The sequence below is a fragment of the Podarcis bocagei genome, assembly GCF_964188305.1.
Source record: "Podarcis bocagei genome assembly, chromosome: 15".
NCBI classification, from domain to species: domain Eukaryota; kingdom Metazoa; phylum Chordata; class Lepidosauria; order Squamata; family Lacertidae; genus Podarcis; species Podarcis bocagei.
In genome coordinates this window covers 20,058,069-20,081,582 of record NC_138141.1, presented here as the reverse complement: position 1 = coordinate 20,081,582, position 23,514 = coordinate 20,058,069, and the positions used below count along the sequence as shown (strand labels likewise).

General features: G+C 43.4%; 1 protein-coding gene and 1 long non-coding RNA gene across 11 annotated transcripts in view; one reads left to right on the top strand and one right to left on the bottom strand.

Moving 5' to 3' along the window:
* NCAM1 (neural cell adhesion molecule 1) overlaps positions 1-23,514 on the top strand; it is a 220,553-nt gene that overhangs the window by 101,234 nt on the left and 95,805 nt on the right. The gene's annotated exons all lie outside the window — the stretch shown is intronic.
* On the bottom strand, positions 1,182-3,736 carry LOC308574060. Its single transcript, XR_014002327.1, has 2 exons — positions 3,215-3,736; positions 1,182-2,332 (listed from the first exon to the last, which is right to left on the bottom strand). It is a non-coding gene; the product is annotated as an uncharacterized lncRNA (long non-coding RNA).

The window sequence follows — 23,514 nt, the reverse complement described above, 5'->3', positions numbered from 1 at the left end:
TTGCTCAGCCTCAGTGTGTTCAGCAAGGCATCTGAAAGAGACTGCTCTGTACATAGAAGCCCCTTTCAGACCTTTGGTTGGTGGAGCCAGTATATGTGCAGAGGTCAAGGTTCAGGGTGCCACCCTGCTCTCCCGCTTCATGTAGTCACAGTGGAAGATGGAATGAGCAAAAGGCATTGCTGAGTTTGCTGGCAAGAAACATTTATTTGCAGTTAGATATGGTAGAAGGAGACACAGATTTCCCCCTTATATCTTTGATGGGGCATGTGACATCTGGCTGGCCATTTAGGATAGTTGCCCACTGCCTAATACTATTGATGCATTCATAGATCTGCTACAACATCCTATTGCTAGGCCAGCAACTGGTCATCTGTTTGGCGCATATGGCAAGCTGATACTTCATGGTTTTTGGGTTTTGTGCTTGCAACATTGTCATTTTGCATCTTTGCTGAGGTGCAGAGGGTGGCACTTGGGACTGACCTACCATGCCCTCATCCCCTACCTCACCCCCTACCTACCATGCCCTCACCCCCAACTTCTATCTACATACAAGCAGTTCAAAGCCTTGTACAGTGTGACTTCAATGCGGCTTTCTTCAGCACTTTTCAGAGCACCTAAATCAGCATCACAACTTGTTTGCCTGACTTGAGGGCTTTGCACTTAACCATTTTCTACCTCAGAAGGGAAAGCATAAAATTGGGGCCTGAGACACCTCTCTCTCTGTCTGTTTATATGCATCTTGAGATATAAGGGGCAGAGAGTGCTGGGAGAAAAACGATCCGCTAGCAGTAATCACAGTGAACCCTGGAAGCTAACAAAGGGTCCAGAGAGTTCTCCTTGAAATTTCCCAATCAGTCATCTAGAAATGATATTCTGCCCAGTGCATCTCCCAGCAGGCTGCCAGGAGTCACCTCTGTCTAGCTGATACTTGTAAGATGGTCGTGTTACATCTGTATGTAGAATTCTACCCATTTAGGAAATGAAATAGACTTTCAGCTTTTCCTTGGCCAAGGAAGATGAGGACTGAACCATCATTAGCTAAATTAAACATGGTGAAGAAGCTTGAATCTCAGGCAGCCCTACATACTCTCAAAAGTTGCTTTAGGAATAAAAAGTACAAGGAGAGAGGAATTTCTTCCAGCTACGCTTGAAGAATATACTTGCAATGAGAGTGAGAGAAAGAGATTAGAAAAAAGTTTATTCTTCATCCATTATGTCCAGGATTCACTCTGGCACTTCTTCCCAATATTGCACAGGGTCAGGGCTTGTGATCTGGAGATGCTGCCAAAATGAAATTGGGCAAGGAGAAGGCTAATCAGACTAGATGAAGCATGGCAAGGATGTTCAAGCTACCAGAAGCTTCATCTGCTCCCTAGAGACAAGTCTCTGAGACTACAGTAGAAAGTCAAGCCAGAGTCTGTTTGAGGCTTTATAGGGCAGGTAAAATCCCACTGGCCATTTGTATCACCGGACAGCTGATGAGTAAGGTGCGGCAGCACCTTTTTCCTGCCAGCTGCACTGACAACACACAACTACATAATATGCCAGGAGAACAACTCCCTCTTCTGGAAAGTGCAGTGGCTAAAGGTGTTAAGAATCTCAGTTCAAGACATCTGGGCACCATTCATGCAACTTTTCTAAATTGTCTTTTTTAAAAAAAAAATACAAATGGTTATGTATTAACCTTTATGAGCCACTGTAGGGGCCTTTTTTTGCTGAAAGTTAGCACCGAAGTGAACATAATCCCCTTCTCTCCCTGCCCCCCTTTGTAGTGACAGTTCTATCCTTGAGAAGTCAGAATTGTAAGTCCTTGCTCTGTAGATTATTTCCATCTCTGCGCCATTGAACAGTAGAAGGTTGATACTTGTTTCTTGTAGCTAAGTTGAGCAGCGGTGATGAACAGATTAGATGCCCAAGATTGCAGAATGGAGATCAAAGCACAGCATGCAGTTAATAAGCCCACATCACTCACAAATATGAGCGTTAGCATATATGATTATATGTTATGAGTGTTTTGCTGCCCATTTTCATTCCCCCTGCAAAAAAACCCCAAGATATCTAATTGTTGCAGTTAGCGTATTATATTCTCCAAGTGCCCTGCCAAACAGATTGCAATTCCATCTGATAGGACTTGTGCTGTCGCTTCTGTAACACTTTAAAATGCTCCATCACAGGCTTGTTCTGTACACTCCCGTACACACCGTATGTGCATGGCATCTTTTACCAGAACACAATCCAGGGAAGTCTTGCCCAACTCCTATTAGCTGGGAGAACACAGCAAATGATTGCATGCAACAGATGGATCCTCTGTAGGAAAATGACCACGCTGAATCTGAAAATAAACAAGCAGTGGTACTCAGTGGCACTAAGTCACATTGTGATTCACTCACTTGCCCTTGAGGAATATCTGTCCAAGGTTATCCTCACAGGTATTTAGGAGGCAAGTGAAACATTTACTGTTTATGCCATCTCTTTCCTTTGCTGTGTGAATTGAAACTGAACCCCTTAGGGTTTTGTGGGTTGCTCTTTGTGTTTTATCCCTTGCCATGTTTTCCTGGAGCCAAAGTTTGATCTGGAAAGGTGGATGATGAATTTAACAATAATGATGATATGTCCACAAGGCACAAGTATCAGCTGCTATGTCTTGGTGCTGGGAGACAGCCTGCACATGGAGCAAGGCTATGCTGCTGCTTCGGTTGGTGGATTTTCAGGTACTATTAAGGGCATTAGAGCAGGAGATGGGCAGATCTGCTTCATGCAATGCATCCACACAGAGAGCTCATCCATACTTTTTCCCCTGCCACGTTTCTAGAAACAGGTCCGTACTTTAAAGTGCCATGTCTGATCCTCCCCCCCTTTGCCCAGTTGCTTTCCTTGTGATAACCTGCTCTTTACCGCTGAATCAGTCTGCAGAAAACCTGAATTGCCATTTGTTCTGATTTAGCGGCGAAGGGTGGGTTTTCTCAGGGAAAGCTTTGGGGTCTGTACCTAGAAAGCATGGGGCAAAATGCAGATGTGGATGAGCCATTACTTCTCCTGCACATGCCTCATTTAAATGAATAGGAGCTGTGCTAGAATAGAGAACTGTAGGGAAAAGCCTTATTCCAATATGCACAATCATAAAACCATAGCCCCAACTAGCTCAGTGTTGTCTACAAGAACTAGCGGTGGGTTCTCCAAGGTTTCAGGTGGGGTGGGGTTTTTCCAGCCCTACCTGGAGATGTTGGGGATTAAATTTGTGCCTTTCCACTTGCAAAATGTATGCCTTGCCACTGAGCTACATGCTGCACCTCCTAAATGCCTGTTGAAATGAAACTTGTCCAGGAGGACTTCCTGATGGATTGCGCCCCATGCCAGTTAAGGGTAGGAACCTTTTAGATTTTCTGTCTCATTTTCCAAAACGTTGGCCAACTCCAAACCTGACACCAGTTCTGTAAGCATTGGGTAAATGTTTGTGGCAGTAAATTGCGGGAAGAGTGGGTGAGGATTGACAGTTTATCCTGTTGTCTCGTTGCTTGCCACAAAAGAAGATCAGCTCCTCAGCAACTCTCACATTGATTTTCTTTCTAAAATAAAAACAGAAGCAGTTCTTTGAGGATGTGTGATGAGGTCCAGGAGCTTCAGAATAACTGTTCTTTGGGGAATGAGTTCTTGGAATCAGGTTGGGTTCTCTGAGTTATTGTCTGGTTGAAAAAAAGCTTCTGAATTCCACAAAGGAATTATGTCGTCGCCTCTCCATTTCACAGAATCTGATTGATGAATAGTTAAAAATCCATGCAGAACAGAGACTAGTCAGTGGATTTAGTCTTGTTGTATCTACTAACCCTGCTGGGAAATGCTTTGCAGCCGTCTCATGTGACCACTTTATTGCAGTGTTGCACCTTGCATTTCCCCTTATTTCTTATTTCTGAAGATGTACATTTTCAGTACTCAGCAGCTACCGTTCAGGGAGTCTGAAATGTGTTTCCATGTCAATGAAAACAAGCTTAGGAATTGCTTGTGGAAATGTTGGGTTAAGCAGGGGCAGTCAGCTAAACTGGTGGATGTATCATCACCACCGACACTTGATTATTTGCCCCTGGAAAGTTTCCTCATCTTTATCCCTGGCTGTCCAGTCTGAACCTGTGTATTTTCCCTTTACACTACCACACATGCAGTTCCTGACAGTAAGTCCTCTGGTATTGGTGTTTCTGATATTCTACAAGGGCAGAATATCTAGGAGGTCTGCCTCTGATACCACTTTGGACAAACGTATGCTTGAGACTGTGACCATTCAGATGCTGGCACTATTACTCCTGTGTCACTAGTCTCTCAGTCCAGTAGACTTGGTTGGGTGCTTTTAACAACTGCAGTACCAGTTGGCCTGAACCCTCAACAGCCAGCCTGGGCCAATTAGTCCCTATATAAAGCCCTAGTTCAAGAGCTTCTTCAGGCCAAGCGAGTTGCAGGTGGATACTGCCTGAGCTTTTTCTCTTATTCCCTGAATGCCTTTCGTTGTGAATTTGCTTGTATTCATGTTTACTCCCATGGAACTCGGCCTCTGCCTGCATTGGACCACCACCTTGTTTCTGACAAAGCCGTGTGCAGTTGGCCTACTTACGTAGTTATGGATCTTTAACCAGTGCCATGTGCAGAATCTACAGAAAAAATGGCTTCTGTGGCACTTCTGTATAAAGGAAGGACACTCTAGAAGCAGCTGCTACCCTCATGTTGCTGGAACAGGGACAATATTGACCCACCTGGACAAATTGGTTATCCATCATGTAGTTTTCTCACAGTATAATGAACGCATTGCAGGCAGCAGTTTTGTGTCTCTCATTCCCCATCCCCACTGAGTGCTCTCTCTTTGTCTGTCTGCCTCTGCCCCTCAGCCTTCCTTCATCTGAAGAGAATGCAAATATTGGATTTAGTAAGATTGACTAGTGTCAACCTGTGATTAATCTCTGGATGAATTATTTGTATAGCTGTGGATCCAGGCAGCAAGGGGAGATGGTGTGCTAGAGAAGGAGCCCCTCCCCTAACCAAAAGAAGAAGCAAATATTGGTTCATTGGTGCTGGAGCTGAAAAGCAAGAAATTGTGGAAGAGGAATCTGAGCTTGTTGCATGTACTCATAGTAGCATCCCCCAGGGAGTGTTTAGAGTAAAGAGTGATTAATAACAATAACAGGGAATCTAAAAGGCTTTTTAGTGGTACATTATGTGCTGTGTTTTTCAATTGTGGTGGTAAAATAATACAGTGACTATGATATTAGACATTGATTATCATATCATATATATGTGCATTTTTCAGCTTGAATACTGCTTCACTGTTCTTCCATTCTCAGAGGATGTTCCTGTTCAAACTTTTATCATTAAAGTAAAATCCAATGATTTCTTTTTTATAAATTGTTCTGTATTATGACCTGGAGGATTCTATAGTGGAACAACACCGTAGTGCTTGTGAGTAACCCAGTCTTTCTTCTTACTAACAGGACATAATGTAGGGCTGTAAGGGACAATGGATGGAAGTTTCTTCCAAATATAGGTTAGGATGCATAACATGGCATAACCCAACCCATCTGAGCTCCCTTTATTGTGCACACATGCTGGGGTGGGGCAGGACAGGGGGCTATGCATATGGAAGGCTTTCACACAGACTTTCCCAGGACCTACTGCAGTGTGTACATTTATTATTTTTTTGTATTTCTCTTGGTCCACCTCAGCAATTCAGATAGTGGTCATGGTCACATGTCTTGGTAACCTATTAACCATGGTCTACTGTGCACAAACCAGTTCAGCCCTTTTCATTCATCTGCTCATCCCAGTTGTTTGTTTCACTACCAACATACCACAGTCTGTAGCCAAGGTTTGTTTTTAGCTAACTGATTGTGCTGAAGTCAAGTGAAACAAACCATGACCTTGGTTCACATGTAACACTGGTGGAGAGGAAACCAATGACCCAGATAGGCATATTCATGGTAAAGCTTCAGCTGTGGCTTACTGTGGCATGTGAATTGCTTCTGTGTCATCAACGCATATGGATGATTTTTCTGCCTGAGCTGTATTCTGAAAATGAGTATGAAACCATATTAGGACAAATACCAGGGAACCTGGGTTGGAGGTGAAATATTTAATATCATATAAATCAGAATAGATCCATTGCTGGAGACCCATCAGGCTTGGCATTTTCTTCACATTTTGTGTTAAGTCCAATTTTCCTACATAATTTACCCCCCTTCCCTTTGCCTCCCCTCTCACGTAACTAGGAATGGGTCCACAAAGTGGTGGCCCTAGTTGTTAGGGCTAGATCTACAGTTTCAACTACTGCAAGAACTACCCTGCCATGTATGGAAGGTCTCTTGGGTAATACTTCCCAGAAGCCAATTCTTCTTTGGCAGCCACTACTGAAGGTCTCCCGTTCGGCTTCCTTTTTAGTGGATGCTTCCCTCGATATGGTTCCGTTCTAGACTCATTCCTTGGTGACTAGTGTATTTGTATGATGGTCTCTGTGGTTGAAGCATCATGCTCTACAGGTTCAGTTTGGCTATGGAACCATCAGTTGGCAGTCAGCTTTTTGGAGAGGCCACCTTGAAGGATGTCCTTGTAGAGTCTAATGACAAGAAGAAAGCTATGCTGAAGAAAGAAGAGAAGACATGCACTTTTAGAAGACCTTTCCACCCCCTGTCACTCAGCTCAGTCCTTTCGTTCTTCCAAGAGTTCTGGCAGAGGCAGAGATTTTTCAGACCTCCAATCTCCCCTGGTCTTGGCAGTGCAGAGGAACAAGGCCCCAGTATCAATGAATTTTTACAGACTTTTACCATATCAAAGGTCTTGATGGATCTTAAACTAAGACTTATACAACAGCAAATAATATTTATAATCTATTGGACTCCACTATGTTTGTCATATCCACATTCAGCTGACAGAAGAGGTTTGCCATTCGTTTCTTTCCTGGGCAGAGAGTCACCTGGATTTGATTTCAGTGAAGTACTGGTACATGTAGGTCCCGCCATATGAACTTAATCCGTTTCTGAGAAATGGTTTGTAAAGTGAGTATTTGCATTGCAAGACAATGATTTCCATTGTTTCCCATGGGGAAAATTCCAAAGTGTTCTCAACTAAGAAGGAATTAAGGGAACAGATTGCCTTCTTTCAACATCAGTCTTCTATGAATTAGTTTTGTTTGAAGCAGTTACTTGGAGGGCCTGGTCTTGCTCACAGATTCAGAGGCATCAGCATTATTAGTTCATTATTCTAAAAGTGTAGATGATTGAACATGGCGAGAACAGACCCCTGCCCCTTCCATCTGTGCATTTGCACCTGCATAATTTGACCTCCAGTGCAGTAGCTCTTCAGCCAATTTGTATCCCCCAACCTTATATTTTTTGGTAAAGAATGGTAGAGTTCCAGGACGCTTCTGTAGACAGAAATAGATTTATTGCAGCTTCAACTGCGTTGATGGTTTTGCTCTCAGAAACACCCTGTCAACTGCAGCTGTGCCAAAGTCTCGTTTAGATGGTTTAAATGGAATTTGTCTTTTCGTTCTCTCTCACTCTCTCTTGGGGACCCATTTTGGAGCCGTTGAGACAGAAAGCAGCTTCTCAAAATGATTCATCTTGCACTGACCCTTCTTTTGAAATCTCTGTAGCCTGCATAGTCTGAGCTAGGAGAAAGCAGCCATTTATTGGTGTAGATTTAACAATTTTCTGCCCCGCCCCCCAATGACATCCTGCTGCAACAGGCAAGGATGGTGAGCAGGGAGGATGCACCAGAGTGAAGGAAGTGGTAAACAAACATTTTATTTCTGCCTTGTTTCTCTCTGCAGTCTCAGCGTTGTTAAGCAAAGAGGCCACCACATTAGCATATTATTTTATTCAGGCTAACATCCCTCTCTTCACATTATATCATTGCCTTGCCTTTTGTTCAAACTAAGACTTGTGGTTTGTTGTTGTTATAGTGCTGAATTTTGCAGAATTAAAGCTGTGGCAATAAATAATGTTCCTCTAGATAATAAATGACTGAATCAGAATCTTATTGCTGGAGGGGTCTTTGTAGGCCAGCTAATCCAATCTATGTTTGATACAGCTAATCGGGAGCTAGTACACCTCAAAAAGGATGTTACTTAAAATGGGAAGACCTCTCCCACTCTGTGGGCCCAGTTCACTTCTGCATTGTGCTGTGAAGGGGCACCACTCTCCTAGTACAGACTTGACACTGATGCTTGAACAAGATTCATTTGAATACTTGGATAGCAATGCCAACAGACCTGCAAAAGGTTTGGACAATATAGATTTTTGTAACAGTAACATGTATTGCTCTTCTGAACTGCAGGGATGGGAGTCAGATTTGGCTTGGAAACAGTTGCACTGTCATATATCTCTTTCTTTCTTTCTTTCTTTCTTTCTTTCTTTCTTTCTTTCTTTCTTTTGTAGTATGCCTTTGCAAAACCATAGACTGAAGTCAGGCCTAACTGATGTCCCAGAACCATCCCCCTTAATTATGCAAAGGATAGCTTCAGCCAAAACCCTTATAACTCTATGGTCTTCTTTCCATGTAATAAAACATTATGAATGATCTCTGGGTACATGTAGTCTAATATGAGTAATAATTAGATATTTGACCTGCTAACCTAAGATGAGCAGGAACCACACCCTGTTGCGATGATTATGGCAAAATGTACTTACACTTCATTAACCCACTAGCTAATGAGCGCCACTGCGCTACCCAAGGAGCCTTCCCAAAACATTTAGAGCCAGTACTGAGAATATGCATGCTTCTTCCTTCAGACACACCCCACCCCACTCCCATTTCCAAGCCCTAAATGAAACACAAAGTTCATGCTGGCTTGCCTTTTTTCTTTAAATTAACGATTAAAAGCTGGATTTTTTTAAAAAAAACCCTAACTTTATCAAATTCTTGTTTCTTCACAAAAGCAAAGTTGCATGGCTTGTGTACTGTGATAGTAGCTGGCCCTGACATTTTGCCTGCGATAAGTGCCAAATACCAGAATTACAACTTGATGTTTTGAGGAGAGAGACAAGTGCCAAAATCTAGAACCAATGATTAAATGAGAGGGTCATTGTTCATGCGACATGACATCGTCTTCGCTCTTCATGAACCACTCCAGTATACACATTTCATCCTCCGTAATGAGAACTTCAAAACTAATCACAGTAGGGAGATTAAATAACTATTTTTAAACAAAATAGAACAAAATGATTCCTTCATCTGAAAAGCTCTTCAGATGAAAGTTGGTTTTACACTTGAAAAATAAATATAATCAAATTAATGGACTAGAGCCAAGCTGTTTGTGAATTGTGCCATTCACGAGTTCTGCAGATGTTATAAGAGAAAGTGAGGTGAAACAGCAGTAGAAGATTCCCCACATCCATTGTACTCATTAGCTGAAAGAGTATATTTACAGAGCCAATTATTGGGGGTGGGGGTGGGGAATAGAATAAGCCCAGAGCTTAAACAGCCCCCAGTTGTGCAGGGGCTCTGTTCCTTGCTGTTAGCTTGCTTGCTTCTCTGCTTTATTCATGCTATCTCTCTTGTTGAGGCCCAGAGTTGAAGAAAGCCAAATAATTCATTCATGATTACTGATGGCATAAACAAGCAAATCACCCTTCTTGCAGATGGCTTTTGATTTATGGATTTGCATCATGATTCAAACTAGAAGTGATGGAGGCAGCCCCATCTACATGTATTAAGTCAGACCACTTAACTGTCTACTGAGCTTTCAGGGTTTCAGGCAGAGGTCTTCTAAATCTCAGCTCAGGTGGAGATGCCAGGGATTAAATCTGGGACCTTCTACATGCAAAGCATGTTCTCTGTTATTGAGTTCTGGGTGTGTGAGTAGGAGGTGTTAAGCCCTCTGTCACCCACCTTATCCTCCTATCACACTCTAACTCATGTTCCCCTCCAGCCTGGAATAGACAGGAAAAATGAGCCGAGCTTGTACAAGTGTCTGGAACAATAGTCATTGAGAAGTGACCACTAGACACCATTTGTAGTGAAAACTGGACCTTGTAAATTCCCCTGCTTTGTATACGAATGGAGCAGACTTGTGAATAGCAGAAATGGCTGCCCACGTCATGTTAATCATTTCCCCATTTGCTTCATATAGATATTGATGTAAGGTAACCTTTTCCATCCTGATGCTTTCCAGATAGTTTGGCCTACAACTCAGCCCCAACCAGTATGGGCTGAGTGAGAATCTCTAAGGGGAAATTCTCTCCAAACAGCCAATGTATGTGTGAGCATGCGCCAGCTGAATAATAGGTAATGGAAAACCTGTGTGTGTGTGTGCAGACACATATTGCAAGATACTTCTTGAGCCTGTAACAGCTTATAGAATCCTGGGGGAGGTAATGACTGGATTACAGGAACCCTGAACAGGGACAGTTCTGTTATAGGTGGTACAATTCAACATTTCATTGTAGGTCCTAACTCAAAGGCATCCCATTTGAATGAGATATTTTGAAATTCTTGCTGAAGTTTTTTCTTCTTAACGCACCTTGAGTTTTCATCACTCCTGTTGCTGCTGCTGCTGCTGCTGTCATATGAAGGCTTACATGCCACTAAATATGAAAGATTAATTTGAAACTTAAATAGAATATTGATTATTGGGCCCTTTGGCTGTTGGCAGGAAGCAGCCCTGGTTACGAAGTGAGTCTATTAAAAGCTATAAAACTCAGTGCAAATGAGTGCGCTGCGAATCTCAGCATGTGGGAGGTGTTGGAATATCCACAAAATACCTAAGTCCTCTTGACACCGGAGGTGCAGAAAATTCTTCTAAAGACCAACAATAACGTGTTTTGGAAGAGTGCAGAAACTGAAGTGATATGAAATATGATCAATGATCTGGGAGGGCAGTTGCTGCTAAGTAAGTAATTGATTCCTATGCATAGTTAAATGCAGCAGGCTGGGTTGTTCTGTCAGAGTCAGGCTTCTAATATGCTGCATGGGGTTTTTTTGGTGTGTTTTTTTTTGCATGCCCCACCACACATCCTGTTAATTAAGGATGCCTATAAAAAGGAGTTGCAAGTGAAGGAGGAAATGTTATTCGTGGACATTTTTTTTTAAAAAAATGTTAATGGTGGCATTTTAACAGAACAGCCCTTCCACAAGAAGGATAACAAAGCCAGTTGCCAGGGACTTGGAATGTCAGTTTGAGATAGGACTGTTTTGGTTATCCGTTTCAGAGGATTGATTATTTGGTCTGGAGAAATGTATTTGCACCCAGTAGACTTCCTTGGATGAGGCTGATTTTCCTGAGTCCATTTCATTTGGGATGTATGTCCAGTTCTGACACTGAAACAACATCGGTTGCCCTGTGAAATAAGCTCTGTCAGGAGAATGACAGAGTGCAATTCTATCAACTCTCTTTTACCTCTCAGTGGCTTTCAATATCGATAGCCAGTAGGGCTGGGCGATAACTATTTTCCAACATCATAACATACTGCCAGCTCTATACCGCGATATATCAGTGTCGGAAAGGAGTCCATGTCAAAGCAGTGGCGGATGAGGCCGGTGTGCCAACACTGTTTGTATGCTGCTTCGCCCACTGCCTTGGCATGGGCAGGGTGGGGGAGTGCGCAGGCAGTCTCACCCTCCATGGATGAAGAAGCAGACTGTTGGCACCTCCCACCCACCTGTCCCAAGGCGTCGGAGACAGCTGAGGCAGCATCGGCAGCTTTCTCCACCGCCTTGGGATGGGCAAGAGGTGTGGGTGGACTTCTTCTCCATCAGAGAGTGCTTCTTTTCACACAGAGACACCCTCCTGGCTGAGCAAGCCTCATGTCCCTCCAGCGTGCTCAAGCCGGAGGGACACAGGGCTTGTTGAAACAGAGGGAGGAACAAGCTGTATTGCGCCTTGGTGGGCGAGATGTGCGGACAGGCTGTTTCTCCCTCTGCAGCAGTATGAGGGCATACCACAATGGCGAATTCACTCAGTGGTATATCGCTGGTGAAACCGCCACTGCTCCTGAGTCCCTCTGCCTCCAGTGCCTGGCTGCAGCTTGTTTCTCCATCAGCGTGCTGGGCGCTGGTAGTAGGGGGACTCAGGAGGCGGTGGTTTCACCAGCAGTATACCGCTGAATGAAGCTGTCATCATGGTCCACCTCTAATACAGGTCCTGGGCGATATATGGGTATATCGCTCAGGCCTAATAGCCAGGATATACTTCTGGAGAGCATGTCTGAGTTGGGTATGGGTAGGCCTGTCTTGTAGTGGTTCTACTCTTACCCGTATGCTGTTTCCAGAAGGCAGTGCTGAGAGATTTTTGCTTGACCCTGTGGTACATATCTCCTCTTTGAGGGCTCATAAGATTTCATTACCCTACCTCCAAAGATAATTCAGTTTGATTGGATGACACAGCACATCTGCCCCCTGCTCAGAGGTTTAACTTCGAGAAGAAGGAGCTGAACTATGAAGAACAATAACTCCCACTCAAAGGAGATATATCTCTTTTGTCATGTGTGGACAGGTTGATAACTGAATGGTGAAGAATTACACAGAATTTACAGCATTTGTTCTAGGAAAAACCACTCTCCCCTGTAATCAATGTTGAGCTCTAAATAGCCATGAAGGATAACAACAGACTGATTATGGATCTGCGTTGCCATTTTGATACCCTTAAAGGGGCTGCTCCTCACACTGACAAAATTTCAACTAGCATCCTTCCAGTGTGAGTGATTTAACAGGGCCAGGGACCAGGAAAATAGGAACTAAATGGGCAAATAATGGGAGCAGAAGAGTGGTGGATGTCAAGGCTGAAGTGCTACTTGAGGAAGTGTCACTTCCAGAGGTACCTTCTGGTCTTGTAAAGCAGCTGTGTGGGTTGTTGAGAGGAGGGAATATTAGTAGCAAATAACATTAAAAAACAACACCTTAGCAAACAGATGACTGATGATCAAAAGGAACTGAATGCAATCATGTCTGGTCAGCTCTGCAAGAAGGCCCGGTCCTTGCTTCTAAATTGAGGGCAAACAAATCACACAGGTTTTTGTCATGCAGAGGACCTCATTCTCTCAGAAGCTGATCAAATGTCAGAGCATATGGGGAAGGGCAGCTGTTTGGTTATTTTTTGTAGATGGAGTTAGTGAACAAGATAAGAATTGTCTCACTGGATCAGATGAAAAGTATATCAAGTTCAGCATTCTCTGTCCATTCATGGCTATCCAGATACCTCCAGCACTGTTTGAAAGTACTTCCAGGAGAGGAGCAGTCTCAGTCACAGAGAATAACTGTAGTGATGGCTGCCGACGTACATGGCTATAAATGAGGAACAACAATAGCAACAACAACAAATGTATTCTTCCCACCTGACTGGGTTGTCCCAGCCACTCTGGACGGTGATTAGACAAATTCATGGAAGAGGATCAGGTTATCAATGGCTACTATTCACGATGGCCGTGTACTACTGTACTTCCATTATCAGAACGTATATGCCTCAGAATGCCAATTGCTGAGAAACGCAAGTGAGAAGCTGCTGTTGCGCTCAAGTCCTGCTTATATAGGCATCTCCTTGGCCACCATGAAAACAAGATGCTGGACTAAATGGGTGACTGGCCTGATTTGGTTTACTACACCTGGCTCTTCTTACAATCTTAATATAGGTAAATAAAGAATGAAAACTGAAAACTGGGGGAACTTGAATAGGATATCTGTATCGATATAAAATCTTTCCAGAAATCTGGAGTTTCTTTTATCAGCAGGAGACTATACTTGATGACATGAGTTCCCTTTCAATTCTGATTATGTAGCTATGCAGTTGTGAACTTTTGGTTTTCTTTTTATCAAGATAAATACCATACCTTTTTTAAAAAAATCCCTTCATTAAAGGCATCTGGAATATTTATCATCATCATCATCATCATCATCATCATCATCATCAATAAAGATTTATTCCCTTTTTAAAATGGCAAAAACTAAGAGCGTGTGTTAAAAACACACAAGGAAGTACACTTGTGCCCTTATATAACAGACTTCAATATTTTTACAATTTTATTATCTCTCCCCACCCCCACCCTGGGAAACTAGAGATTTTTACTTTTTTTAGTATTTTTTTTTATATGTAAGAGGAATACACGCAAAATCTTTGATTATGTATTGAAGGCAAATGAAGTGGAATCCAAGGGGTATTTCAATGGTGAACGAATCATGGAGCTGAACTAGGGCTCCTCCCTCATTATAAGCTGTCACAAGTTTGACAGAATGGCATATGGATGGAAGAAAATGAACTAAAATCCATGTGCGTGTGGGTGCATGTTGGCAGTTCCTAACTGTCTTGGAAGATTCTGACATTGTGGATGCTTGTGGTCAGTTGCAGAAAATGAAGAGTGATCTTTAGGTGAGTGTTTCAGAGTAGGCGTTTCATATTTCTTTAACAACATTTGCCTTTTCATCAGCTTCCACCAGCCACATGGACCTCCCCACCCATACATCTCCTCTTTGTCGGGAAATGTAGGTTTCTTAATATATTTTTTTAAAGTTTTAAATTAATTTTGCCTACGCTCTGATTTTAATGGCTTCATAAAGTGTCTTGGCTTAGTCCACTGTGGGTGAATGAAAATATTTGCTATGAAAAATAGCAAGGCTATTAGTTTTATGATCCCCCACACTCCACCCCCAAGCTTTAAAGAGCTTCTATCAAGAACATAATCAGGACAGCCATAAAACAGTGTCTCTTGCAAATTTATTGATACCTTTCCACAACATTTTAACTACAGTTGCTGCAATGATTCTGCTGGCCAGAATGCTTTCTAGCCACAATGAGACATCCTTCATTCTTATTAGCAGTGCAAGCCATGCTTATGAATGTTTATACTCCAGTGTAGCCCCATTGAATTCAGTGGGACCTAGTCACTGGTTACTTACAGATTATGGAATTGCATCTTTTTTATTAGTGGTGGTGTTATTTCAGCTGAACTAAGTATAAAAGTGAATTTGCTAAAAACGTTTAGGAAGACTTAGGGGAAAGTGGCAGCCCATGCCAACCATTTGCAATGTTCCTGTTTAGAAGAGTGGACTTCATGCCTTCTCGCTGAGTTCTATTTTGGCCACCACAGTGACAGCATTAAGAATAATGTTTTCTTGTTTCTTAATCTAGGCTATCAGGCCTGTGCTCTTTCTTTTTAGCTCTCTTCTTTCTGCTTTTCATATGCTATTCTCTCTATTTCTCATCTTCACCCCTTTTCTATTGTGATATTTGGTCCTGTGTTTGTTACTGAGCACAGTGGAGACTTGAACCCAGAACTCTCCAATACTCTTGCAACAGGCACTTGCTTGAGGTATCTGTTCCATCTCCATCCTATTAAGAATGCTCTTCGGGTCAGTCAGCAACTTCTGTTTCCAAATACTAAAATACCCAATTTTTGGACCTGGTGAGTGTGCCCCTTCTTAGTTTCCCCAGCCTCTTCCTTCTTTCAGAACTGACACCACATTTACCTTCCTTGCATCTTCTTCCTCTGATATCTCCAGAGCCATCAAAGCACACTCCTCCTTTCCAATCCAATTCCTGGGGAATTACTGGATAGGTTGCCATGGCAACTGGCTCTGCAGACTAGCTGAGATCAATTCCTTTTTCCTTTCCCGCAGAAAGAGTCATCCCTTAAAAAAAGGGGGGGGAGGGGTAAGGGTGTGATCAGGCTTCTTCCTGTATGGTTGATCTCATTTGCAAATGTTTTTCAATGATATGAGGAGCTGCTGCTTTAAGAGTATCTAAATGGCAATGCAAACCCATTATTGGCCTCTTGTTACATTTTAAAGCTGTTTAGATCTCGCACTGACTATGGGGGCATAGTTGTTTTTCTGAGAACAAAATACTGTAAATCCTGTGTAGTTCACCACCATTTCCTTATCAACATGTCCACACACGATGAGAGTCATAACCGCTTTGGAATGGGATCACTCCCATTGTAACTTTTTCTGGTGCTTGCATCTTTGCTTGACCACGTAGGTTACAGAAAGGGGTGTTTTTATAGGAGCAAGTATCAGTGCAGAATTAACACTGATATCTCACTTTGTGGTGACATTTTCCTGCATATTTGCTTAAAGCATTAAGATGGGCTGCCAGTTCTGAAGTTAGCAGTGCCAAAATATGGTCCAAGCCACTTTTTCCATGCTCAGGAAATCACCTGGGAGAAGAGCCATCATTGGTCACTGTCTTGTAAATGCTTTCACAAGCATTGCCATCATAATAAACATTACGGTGATTAGAGTTCTTGATCTATGACTGAATATATATGATACATGACAGGACCAGTTCAGCATGCCCAGTTTGCCAGATGCTGCTAGAGGACATTCCTGATATGGTTGATGCTTCCTACTAGAAGGACCAGGCAGGATCTTCTGAAGCCATGTTGGAGTCATTAGGAAAGGCATTGGAAGTAATGCAGCTTATATCGTAACGCCTTTCTACAAATCTATGGTACAACCACACTTGGAAAACTGTGTGGAGTTCTGGTTACTTTACCCTATACAGAAAGGCTGTAATATTTGGAGCTTTTCAGATTAGGGGAAAGGTTAGTAATGGAGAAAAGATAGAGCTGTTTGCAATTATACAAGCTGTGGAGAAAGTGGTTAGACCCCCTCTCATTAAACTAGAGCCCAGAGTCATCCAGCAAACTGGCTGGTGGGAGATTCTGGGCGGACAAAAGGAAGTACTTATTTACATAGCACATAGTTAAACTATAGAATTCTCTACCACAAGATGTAGTGATGACCACCAACTTTAAAGGGGAATTAGACAAATTCATGGAGGTTAAGGCATCAGTGGCTACTAGTCATCATGCCCGTATACTATGTTCAGGATAAGGGGCCATATATGAAGCTAAGAAGAACTCACTGGATCAAGCCAATGAACCCTGTAATGCAGCATACTGTTTTCAAGGAGGCTAACTAGATGTCTGATGGAAAACTGACAAGCAGGACCTAATCACAAGAGCACCCTCCCCTCCTTTAGTTTCCAGTAACTGCTATTCAGAAGCATTTCTGCCTCCAACCCTCAAGACAGATCATAGATATCATGGCTAGGAGCCATTGGTAGACAATTGGTCTAATCCTCTTTTAAAGCCCTCCAAGTTGATCACAATCCATGCTTCATTTCATGTCTGATATTTTGTGATGATACCTACTTTCTCTATGCCATGCAAAATATGTTTCTGAATGCTAGCTGCTGAGGATCGCAAGTGCAAGGGAACCACCGTGCTCATACTGGTGGTCTTCACATAAGCATTGTGAGAACAGAATGCTGGACTAGACAAGCCCTTGGTGTGATACAGCAGCCAGGCTCTTTTCTTGCATTTTCATGTAGACGTGTGCATTGCAAGGTTCACCTCCAGCTGTTATGTCATGTTTGAGTCTAAATGTGGTCTCGAGTAGAAGGATTAGGTAGGGTTAATAGGTTAACTCAAATCCAGCAAGTTTAAAAAAAAGAAAAAGACTTTTAGACTCAAGTTGCACATTACATCACAAGCTGGTTGCAGGGAATCACTCTGGAGTGAAAAACACCTGAGGACACTTTAGATGTGTGCAGGGCTTTTTTTCAGCCAGAATTCACCAGAACTGAGTTCCATCACCTCTTAGGTGTGTTTGGGCATCTCTTTAGGTTGGGGTTGTGCGCCGGTGGGCGGCAGTCGCAATCGCATTGGCATGGCCATTGTTGCTGTACAATGGAGCTCAACAACTTTGTCCCCCCCCCAAAAAAAAAGCCCTGGGTGTCTGTATCTGAGCCTGAAGTTATGTACCAGCCACACTTCTCATTTTCTTTTCTTTTTCTAAAGGAAAATCAAACTTGAGCTTTTGAGTCTTCTTCTTTTGCTCCTCTCTCATTAAGCTTCTCCTTCCACAGGGCATTTGTAAGGTGTGAAGCTCAGCCCAACTGACAGTTATTCTTGGCTGACAGCTCTATTTCCTGAGCAGGTGGAATGTTTGTGGACATTCCATGCCATGGCGCCAGCTCAATCAACCAGCGTCAGAGGCTTCACTGTGACAAGAGCAAAACTTTGTAGATGTAATTAGACACTTCTACATGAATGAGCAGCCATCTTGCCTGGGATCTACCCACTGAAAGGCAAGGATAGTGCCTAAATCTGCCTGCTTTTTCGTGGGTGTCACATCTCTATATTTAGGTTACGATGGCAACTTTAGTAATCATAAGAAACTGTGTCTTCTAGCTCAGAGCTAATTTTGCAGCGTGGGGATTCTGTGAGACTAGGAGGAGAATTACAGTGTGGAGTGAATTTTTATTGCCGGGGCTGCAGAGGTGTAACATGAAAGTCGTCACCTGGCAGGCGGTTCTCTCTTTCAGGGAGAATGTGGCTAAGAAAGAGACATCTCATGAATATTCACAAGCTTTCCCATAGAGCTGTTCTTTGTCTTTCAAGAAAAGAGAAAGCCAAGAACAATGCAGAGAAAGAGAGAGCTGCAATCTGTGCTCCTTGACTCTCTGAAGGAAACTGTAAAAATTCCAGGGCTCTGAGCAGCTCCTCAGGCAATTATGCGCAGGCTACTTAACCTGCTTAGGGTGCTGTTGGGAATGTGTGCAGAGTTCTTTGGGGCTGGATCCAGTTCCCTTGTTAACTCATTTCCTTCTGGAGTAGAGGAATGATGGTTTGCCAAAGAGATGAAGGCTGATGTTCCTTTTCTTTTTTACAAGCCTTAGATGCTCTCTGTTGATTGAAGAGCGACGTGCTACTCTAAGAAATCCGCTACTCATAGTAGGATACCCACCCCAAATAAAAACTATTTAGGGCTGATTCCCAGCCTAAAGCTACTTTGGTTGACTGCCTTGTTACGGCGGTGACGGCGGCTTGCTGTGATGTATTGTTGTTTCTATAAAATGTGCTGCGTCTGCCTTGTTTGGAGAGCTGTGGCGAACACATTAAATGACAGACGAGGGAAATGATAGCTTTCTCTCTTCCTTACTCGCCCCAGGCTAGAAGAAGGAAAAAGAGTGGGTAGGATTCACTGAGCACTTTCCCTTATTCAAATCCCATTTGAAATAGTTGTGTGTTGCACATGGAAATGTGCAGCTTGTGCTAATTGCAAATGAGCAAATTCAGTGCAAATTCCCGGTGGATCAGGCCTAGCATTGTCTCAGTGTGCTGTGAGTCTTCTGAAAACTAATCCCAGACTTCTGTACGTAGGATTAGCTGGTACTGCCAGTGGTAGACCACTGGAATTTTAATGGGTTGAAATGACCCGGCAGGGTGCTTTGCTGTCTTTCATTCTGCGCCTGGCTAAAAATGTATTTCTGGAGTCAGCAAACCTCGAAAAGAAAAGTTGATGCCACATTCTCTTGAGATGGGACTAAATTAGCTTTCTTATTAAAGAATCTGTTCTTAGAGGGCAGCGTGCCCAGGGGTAATTGGGCCGTTGTCATCAGCAGGATGTCGCTGTGGGATAAATGATGCTTCCATAGCAGAAATTTGCTATTTTTCTCTGAGGCCAGTTGCTCTTGTGCATCAGGAATGTACTGGAGCATTTCTTCCATGTCATTCACATAAATAAATGGATTGTGCCAGCATACCCAGCATTTTGGGTGGAGTCGTGATGCTGATGTCATCTTGCACCAAGTACAGTGATACTTGAACAGCTTGAAAAAGAGAATAACCAATGTCTGTGTTTAATGCGTAGGAAAGGCATCTCCCTCATTAGACCTCACAGTAGCTTATGAGAACTGGAGTCAAACCCAAGAAACAGAGACTTCTGTAGCTTTCGTATCCTGGGGTTTTCTTCTCTGAGAAGGCAGGCTAACTGGAGAGAAAACAGACTGAGGTTTTTGAGTGGCTGGCACTGCTTCCCCCTGTACTGAGTCATCATCATTAAGATGTCTTAGACCAGGTCATACTCTTTTGCCTTGTGCCACCCTGGCTAACCAATATTGTTTGACCACGGCTCCCATCATCCCTGGCAATTGGCTGTGGTTGATGGGAGATAGAGGTCAACAACACCTGGAAGGATTAAAGATGGCTGGTTTGGTCAGAATGGCTTCAACTGGCAGCAGCTCTCCAAGGTTCCAGGCACCCCTTTAATTGGAGACACTGCCAGGGGTCAAACCTGAGGCCGTAGTTTTATTTAAGCCAGTTTTATGCACATCCTGTCTTTTCTCCACTGAGTTCAACACAGTGTACAAGGGCCTCATCCCATCTACTTTTCTCCTCACAACAAGCCTGTGATGAGGAAAGGCTGAGAGGTAGTGGCTGGCCCCATGGTCAACAGCGAGGATCTGAAGAGGGACTCCACAGTTGCACTAACCTTAGTACATGAAGCATACAAACTGCCACTGAGCTGTATGCATACCCAATGTACATTAACCTCGGAGGACTGTAGTATGGCTTCTCCCCCCAGAAGGCATTAGCAAACGGCCCCTCAGTCATGTGGCACTACTTTTGCTATTCACTGGAGACCATCTGGCATACCTCTCCAAAACCGTTCTTTCTGGGCAGGCAGGTAGAGGTGTCAAGGATACCAAGTCTAAAATAAATGGGTAATAGTAGAAGTTGGCTTTTAGTGCTTTCTCCATTATGTTTTAGTTGCTTTTTATGGGGCCAGCAATAAAGGCTCCTCCCTACCTTTTTCTCCATATTTAAAATGCCTTAAAGCACAGGGTTGAGGAACCTGATCTTCCAGGTGTTTTTAGACTTTAGATTCCATTATCTCCAGCCAGCAGGGCTCATGGCCAGAGATGATGGGAGTTGTAGTCTAGCAGCATTTGGAGGGCCATCTGGTCCCCAACTCAGCCATAAAGCAAACCTGTGTTATAGTAGTAAATCCTCAATTTTCAAGGCATCTGGAATGTAGGAGAAAATGTTCCTTCCTATGACAATATGTGAGGCAGTTGCCAATTTGAACTTTTATTTCCTAGCTGGCAGACTTGCATTGCCTTCTATCGTGATGCCAGGCAGCATGAAATGACGCACAGGTGGGGAACATAAGCAGCTTAGACTGGTTTAGGAATTCAAAGTTTTGTTTCCTGTTGATCCAAAGACTTCAGTGAGATCTGAGCAGGAGTTTACAGAGAACCTGTATATAAAGCTGTATCCTTGGTGCCTTTCTTGGTCATGTTACAGTGTGACAAAAAGATGGGGGACCTGGGATCTTGCTTGTATTGTATATGATGCCCTGAGGAGGCTGGGAGCCCGTTGAGGGGTTAGCAAAAAACTAAAAACATGCACTCTCGTTTTATTAAGGCTGCAAGAGTAAACCCCCCCCTTGCCACCCCCCAATATTTACCTCAGCTTCCTTGTATAGCCCTTCCTCACTGCTGATCTTTAAACTTTTCACAGGCTACCACAACCTTGGAACTAGCACATTCCGCACCGCCAGCACAAGGAGGGGAGAAGCCTGCTGCTATCTGTACAGCCTGTTCTAGTGGTGACAGGGTCAGCTCTGATAGATAATAACACATCACATGTCTGCTTTTGGCCTTCCCTCTCACTTTAAATAAGTAAAAGCAAGCAGTTGAGAGGAGCATCTTCTATTTGGGAGGGGTGGTGATGAGGGGGTATCAGCCTCGTTCCATGTAATATATGGAAGAGAGAGAACATTTGTCCAGCCTAATTAGGACAAGAAGTAATTGGTTGATGTTGAATAGGAAAGTAGGTGAGTGAACCACAGATCCCAAGGAAGTATCAGCCTTTACAAGCCTAGAGGGGATAACATCTGAGCCTCCTGCCCTTGAATTTCTGTTTGCATGCTTAGAAATTATGACTGAATCATTTGTTGAGCTGTTGCTTTGGTTGGTTTGTCCAAAGGGGCCCACGCATGCACCCACAGCCCTTTCAAGCCTCATGGGCAAATGATGCCATGCCTTGGTCTCTCTGTGCCCTCTAGTGTCTGACCCGGGATTGGCATGGCTCAGCCTTCATTCCAAATAATGGTGACACCCCTGCAATTTTTTTGTGTCGCCCCATTTTGGGTATTAGTGCTCACAGCCAAGGTTTCCCTCTTTCTCTATCACACTGCATTTGCATTCAGTATTCCTATGTACCAAATCTGTTATTCAGCCTGTTTTAAACATGCTTTTCTTCTGGTATGCTGTTGGCTGTTACTAACCAAGCATTGTAGAGCCTGTCTTAGCAGGGGAGGGAGAGTAAACATTCTCCAAATCCCAGAGTAGCTTTAGTGGGTGAAGTGGTTGAGATGCTAACCTAAATATGTTTTAACCACCGGTCAGGAAAGGCTGGATTGGAAGCGCTCTTCATTTTTTGTCTTCTGAATTGGTGGGAATTGTCCAAGGAGGTGCTTTAGTTCAAAAGAAGAACATCAGTTTAGAATAGCCCTGTTGGATCAAGTCCAACAATCTGCTTCCAACAGAAGCCTAGAACCAGCGCATAAATTCAATAGCCTTTTCCTATTGTTGCTTCCCCATGACTTTGAACCTGAATTTGGAGGGTGCATATAGCTATCATAACCAGGAGTAATTAATAGACAAATCCATGGAGACAGAGGCCTAATCCCCCTTTAAAGTCCTCTAAGATAGAGACCCCATCCAGAACTAGTGGCAGAAGGTTCCGCCAGTTTATTGTTTGCTTTGTGAAGAGCCCTTCCTTTTGCCTTTTCTCAATATCCAGCCAACCAGGGAACCCCAGTAGGTTTCTAGTAGTATGAGAAAGCAAGAAAACTCTCAATTTTTTCCACACCACGGATAATTTTAGAAACCTCTATTGTGTCCTTCCTTTGGTGAGGGGGTATTGAAGTAGGAACATGCATAATGTTGTGTCCAATCTGTTGCATTCTCCCCCCTTAAGAAAAGAAACCGCAACCCCACATAGAAATTTATGGGAGCTGTTCCAGGATACTCTTGTGCAAATCCTGTTGGGCTTGCATTGGAAAGGAGCATTTGTGTGCAGTGAAGAAATAGCCTTTCTAAATCATTGCCATTTGTTGCTAAAAGGGGCTTTTGCATCATGTGGACATGGAAGCTTTCCTCGCTGAAGCAAGAGAGAGGGCCTCTCTTGAAAAACATACAGATAGGAGAGGGGGAATTAATAATAATTAGCTGATGATTGAAATCCAAGGTAGGGGTATTTTAATGAGAACTCTCATGCCAAACAGCATTTCAGCAGTGGGGGAGATTGTTTATAGACCGCCAGGCACCTCTCAGGCAAACCTGTTTACCCAGGACGCCGTACCGGTAGACCGTTTCAACCTGGCTTTATTGGTATAACAATTAAGGCTGAGCTCTCTCTGGTGGAAAATTGCTGGCGTAGGTTAGCATTAATAATTCAAGGTAAAGCGGCTGCCTTGCAAATGAATGGCTGACTTTCCCCACCCAGGTTTGGCTCACGTGCTGCAGAGGGGCTCAGCTTTTAGAGTGGGGGAGGTTGCAAGGGGGTTCTTTCAGGTGGAAGCTTCCTGCAAATGAAAAATGACAGTATTGCGTGTGTGTGTGATGTGAACATCTAACAACACATGCTTTTTCAATGGGATGGTCATTTCTAGTGGATTGAAGGTTGAATGGGCCAGGAGTGGCTGTGGGCTGAATGTCTTCCCACCCTTATACATTCAGCAAAAATGAATAGTCGC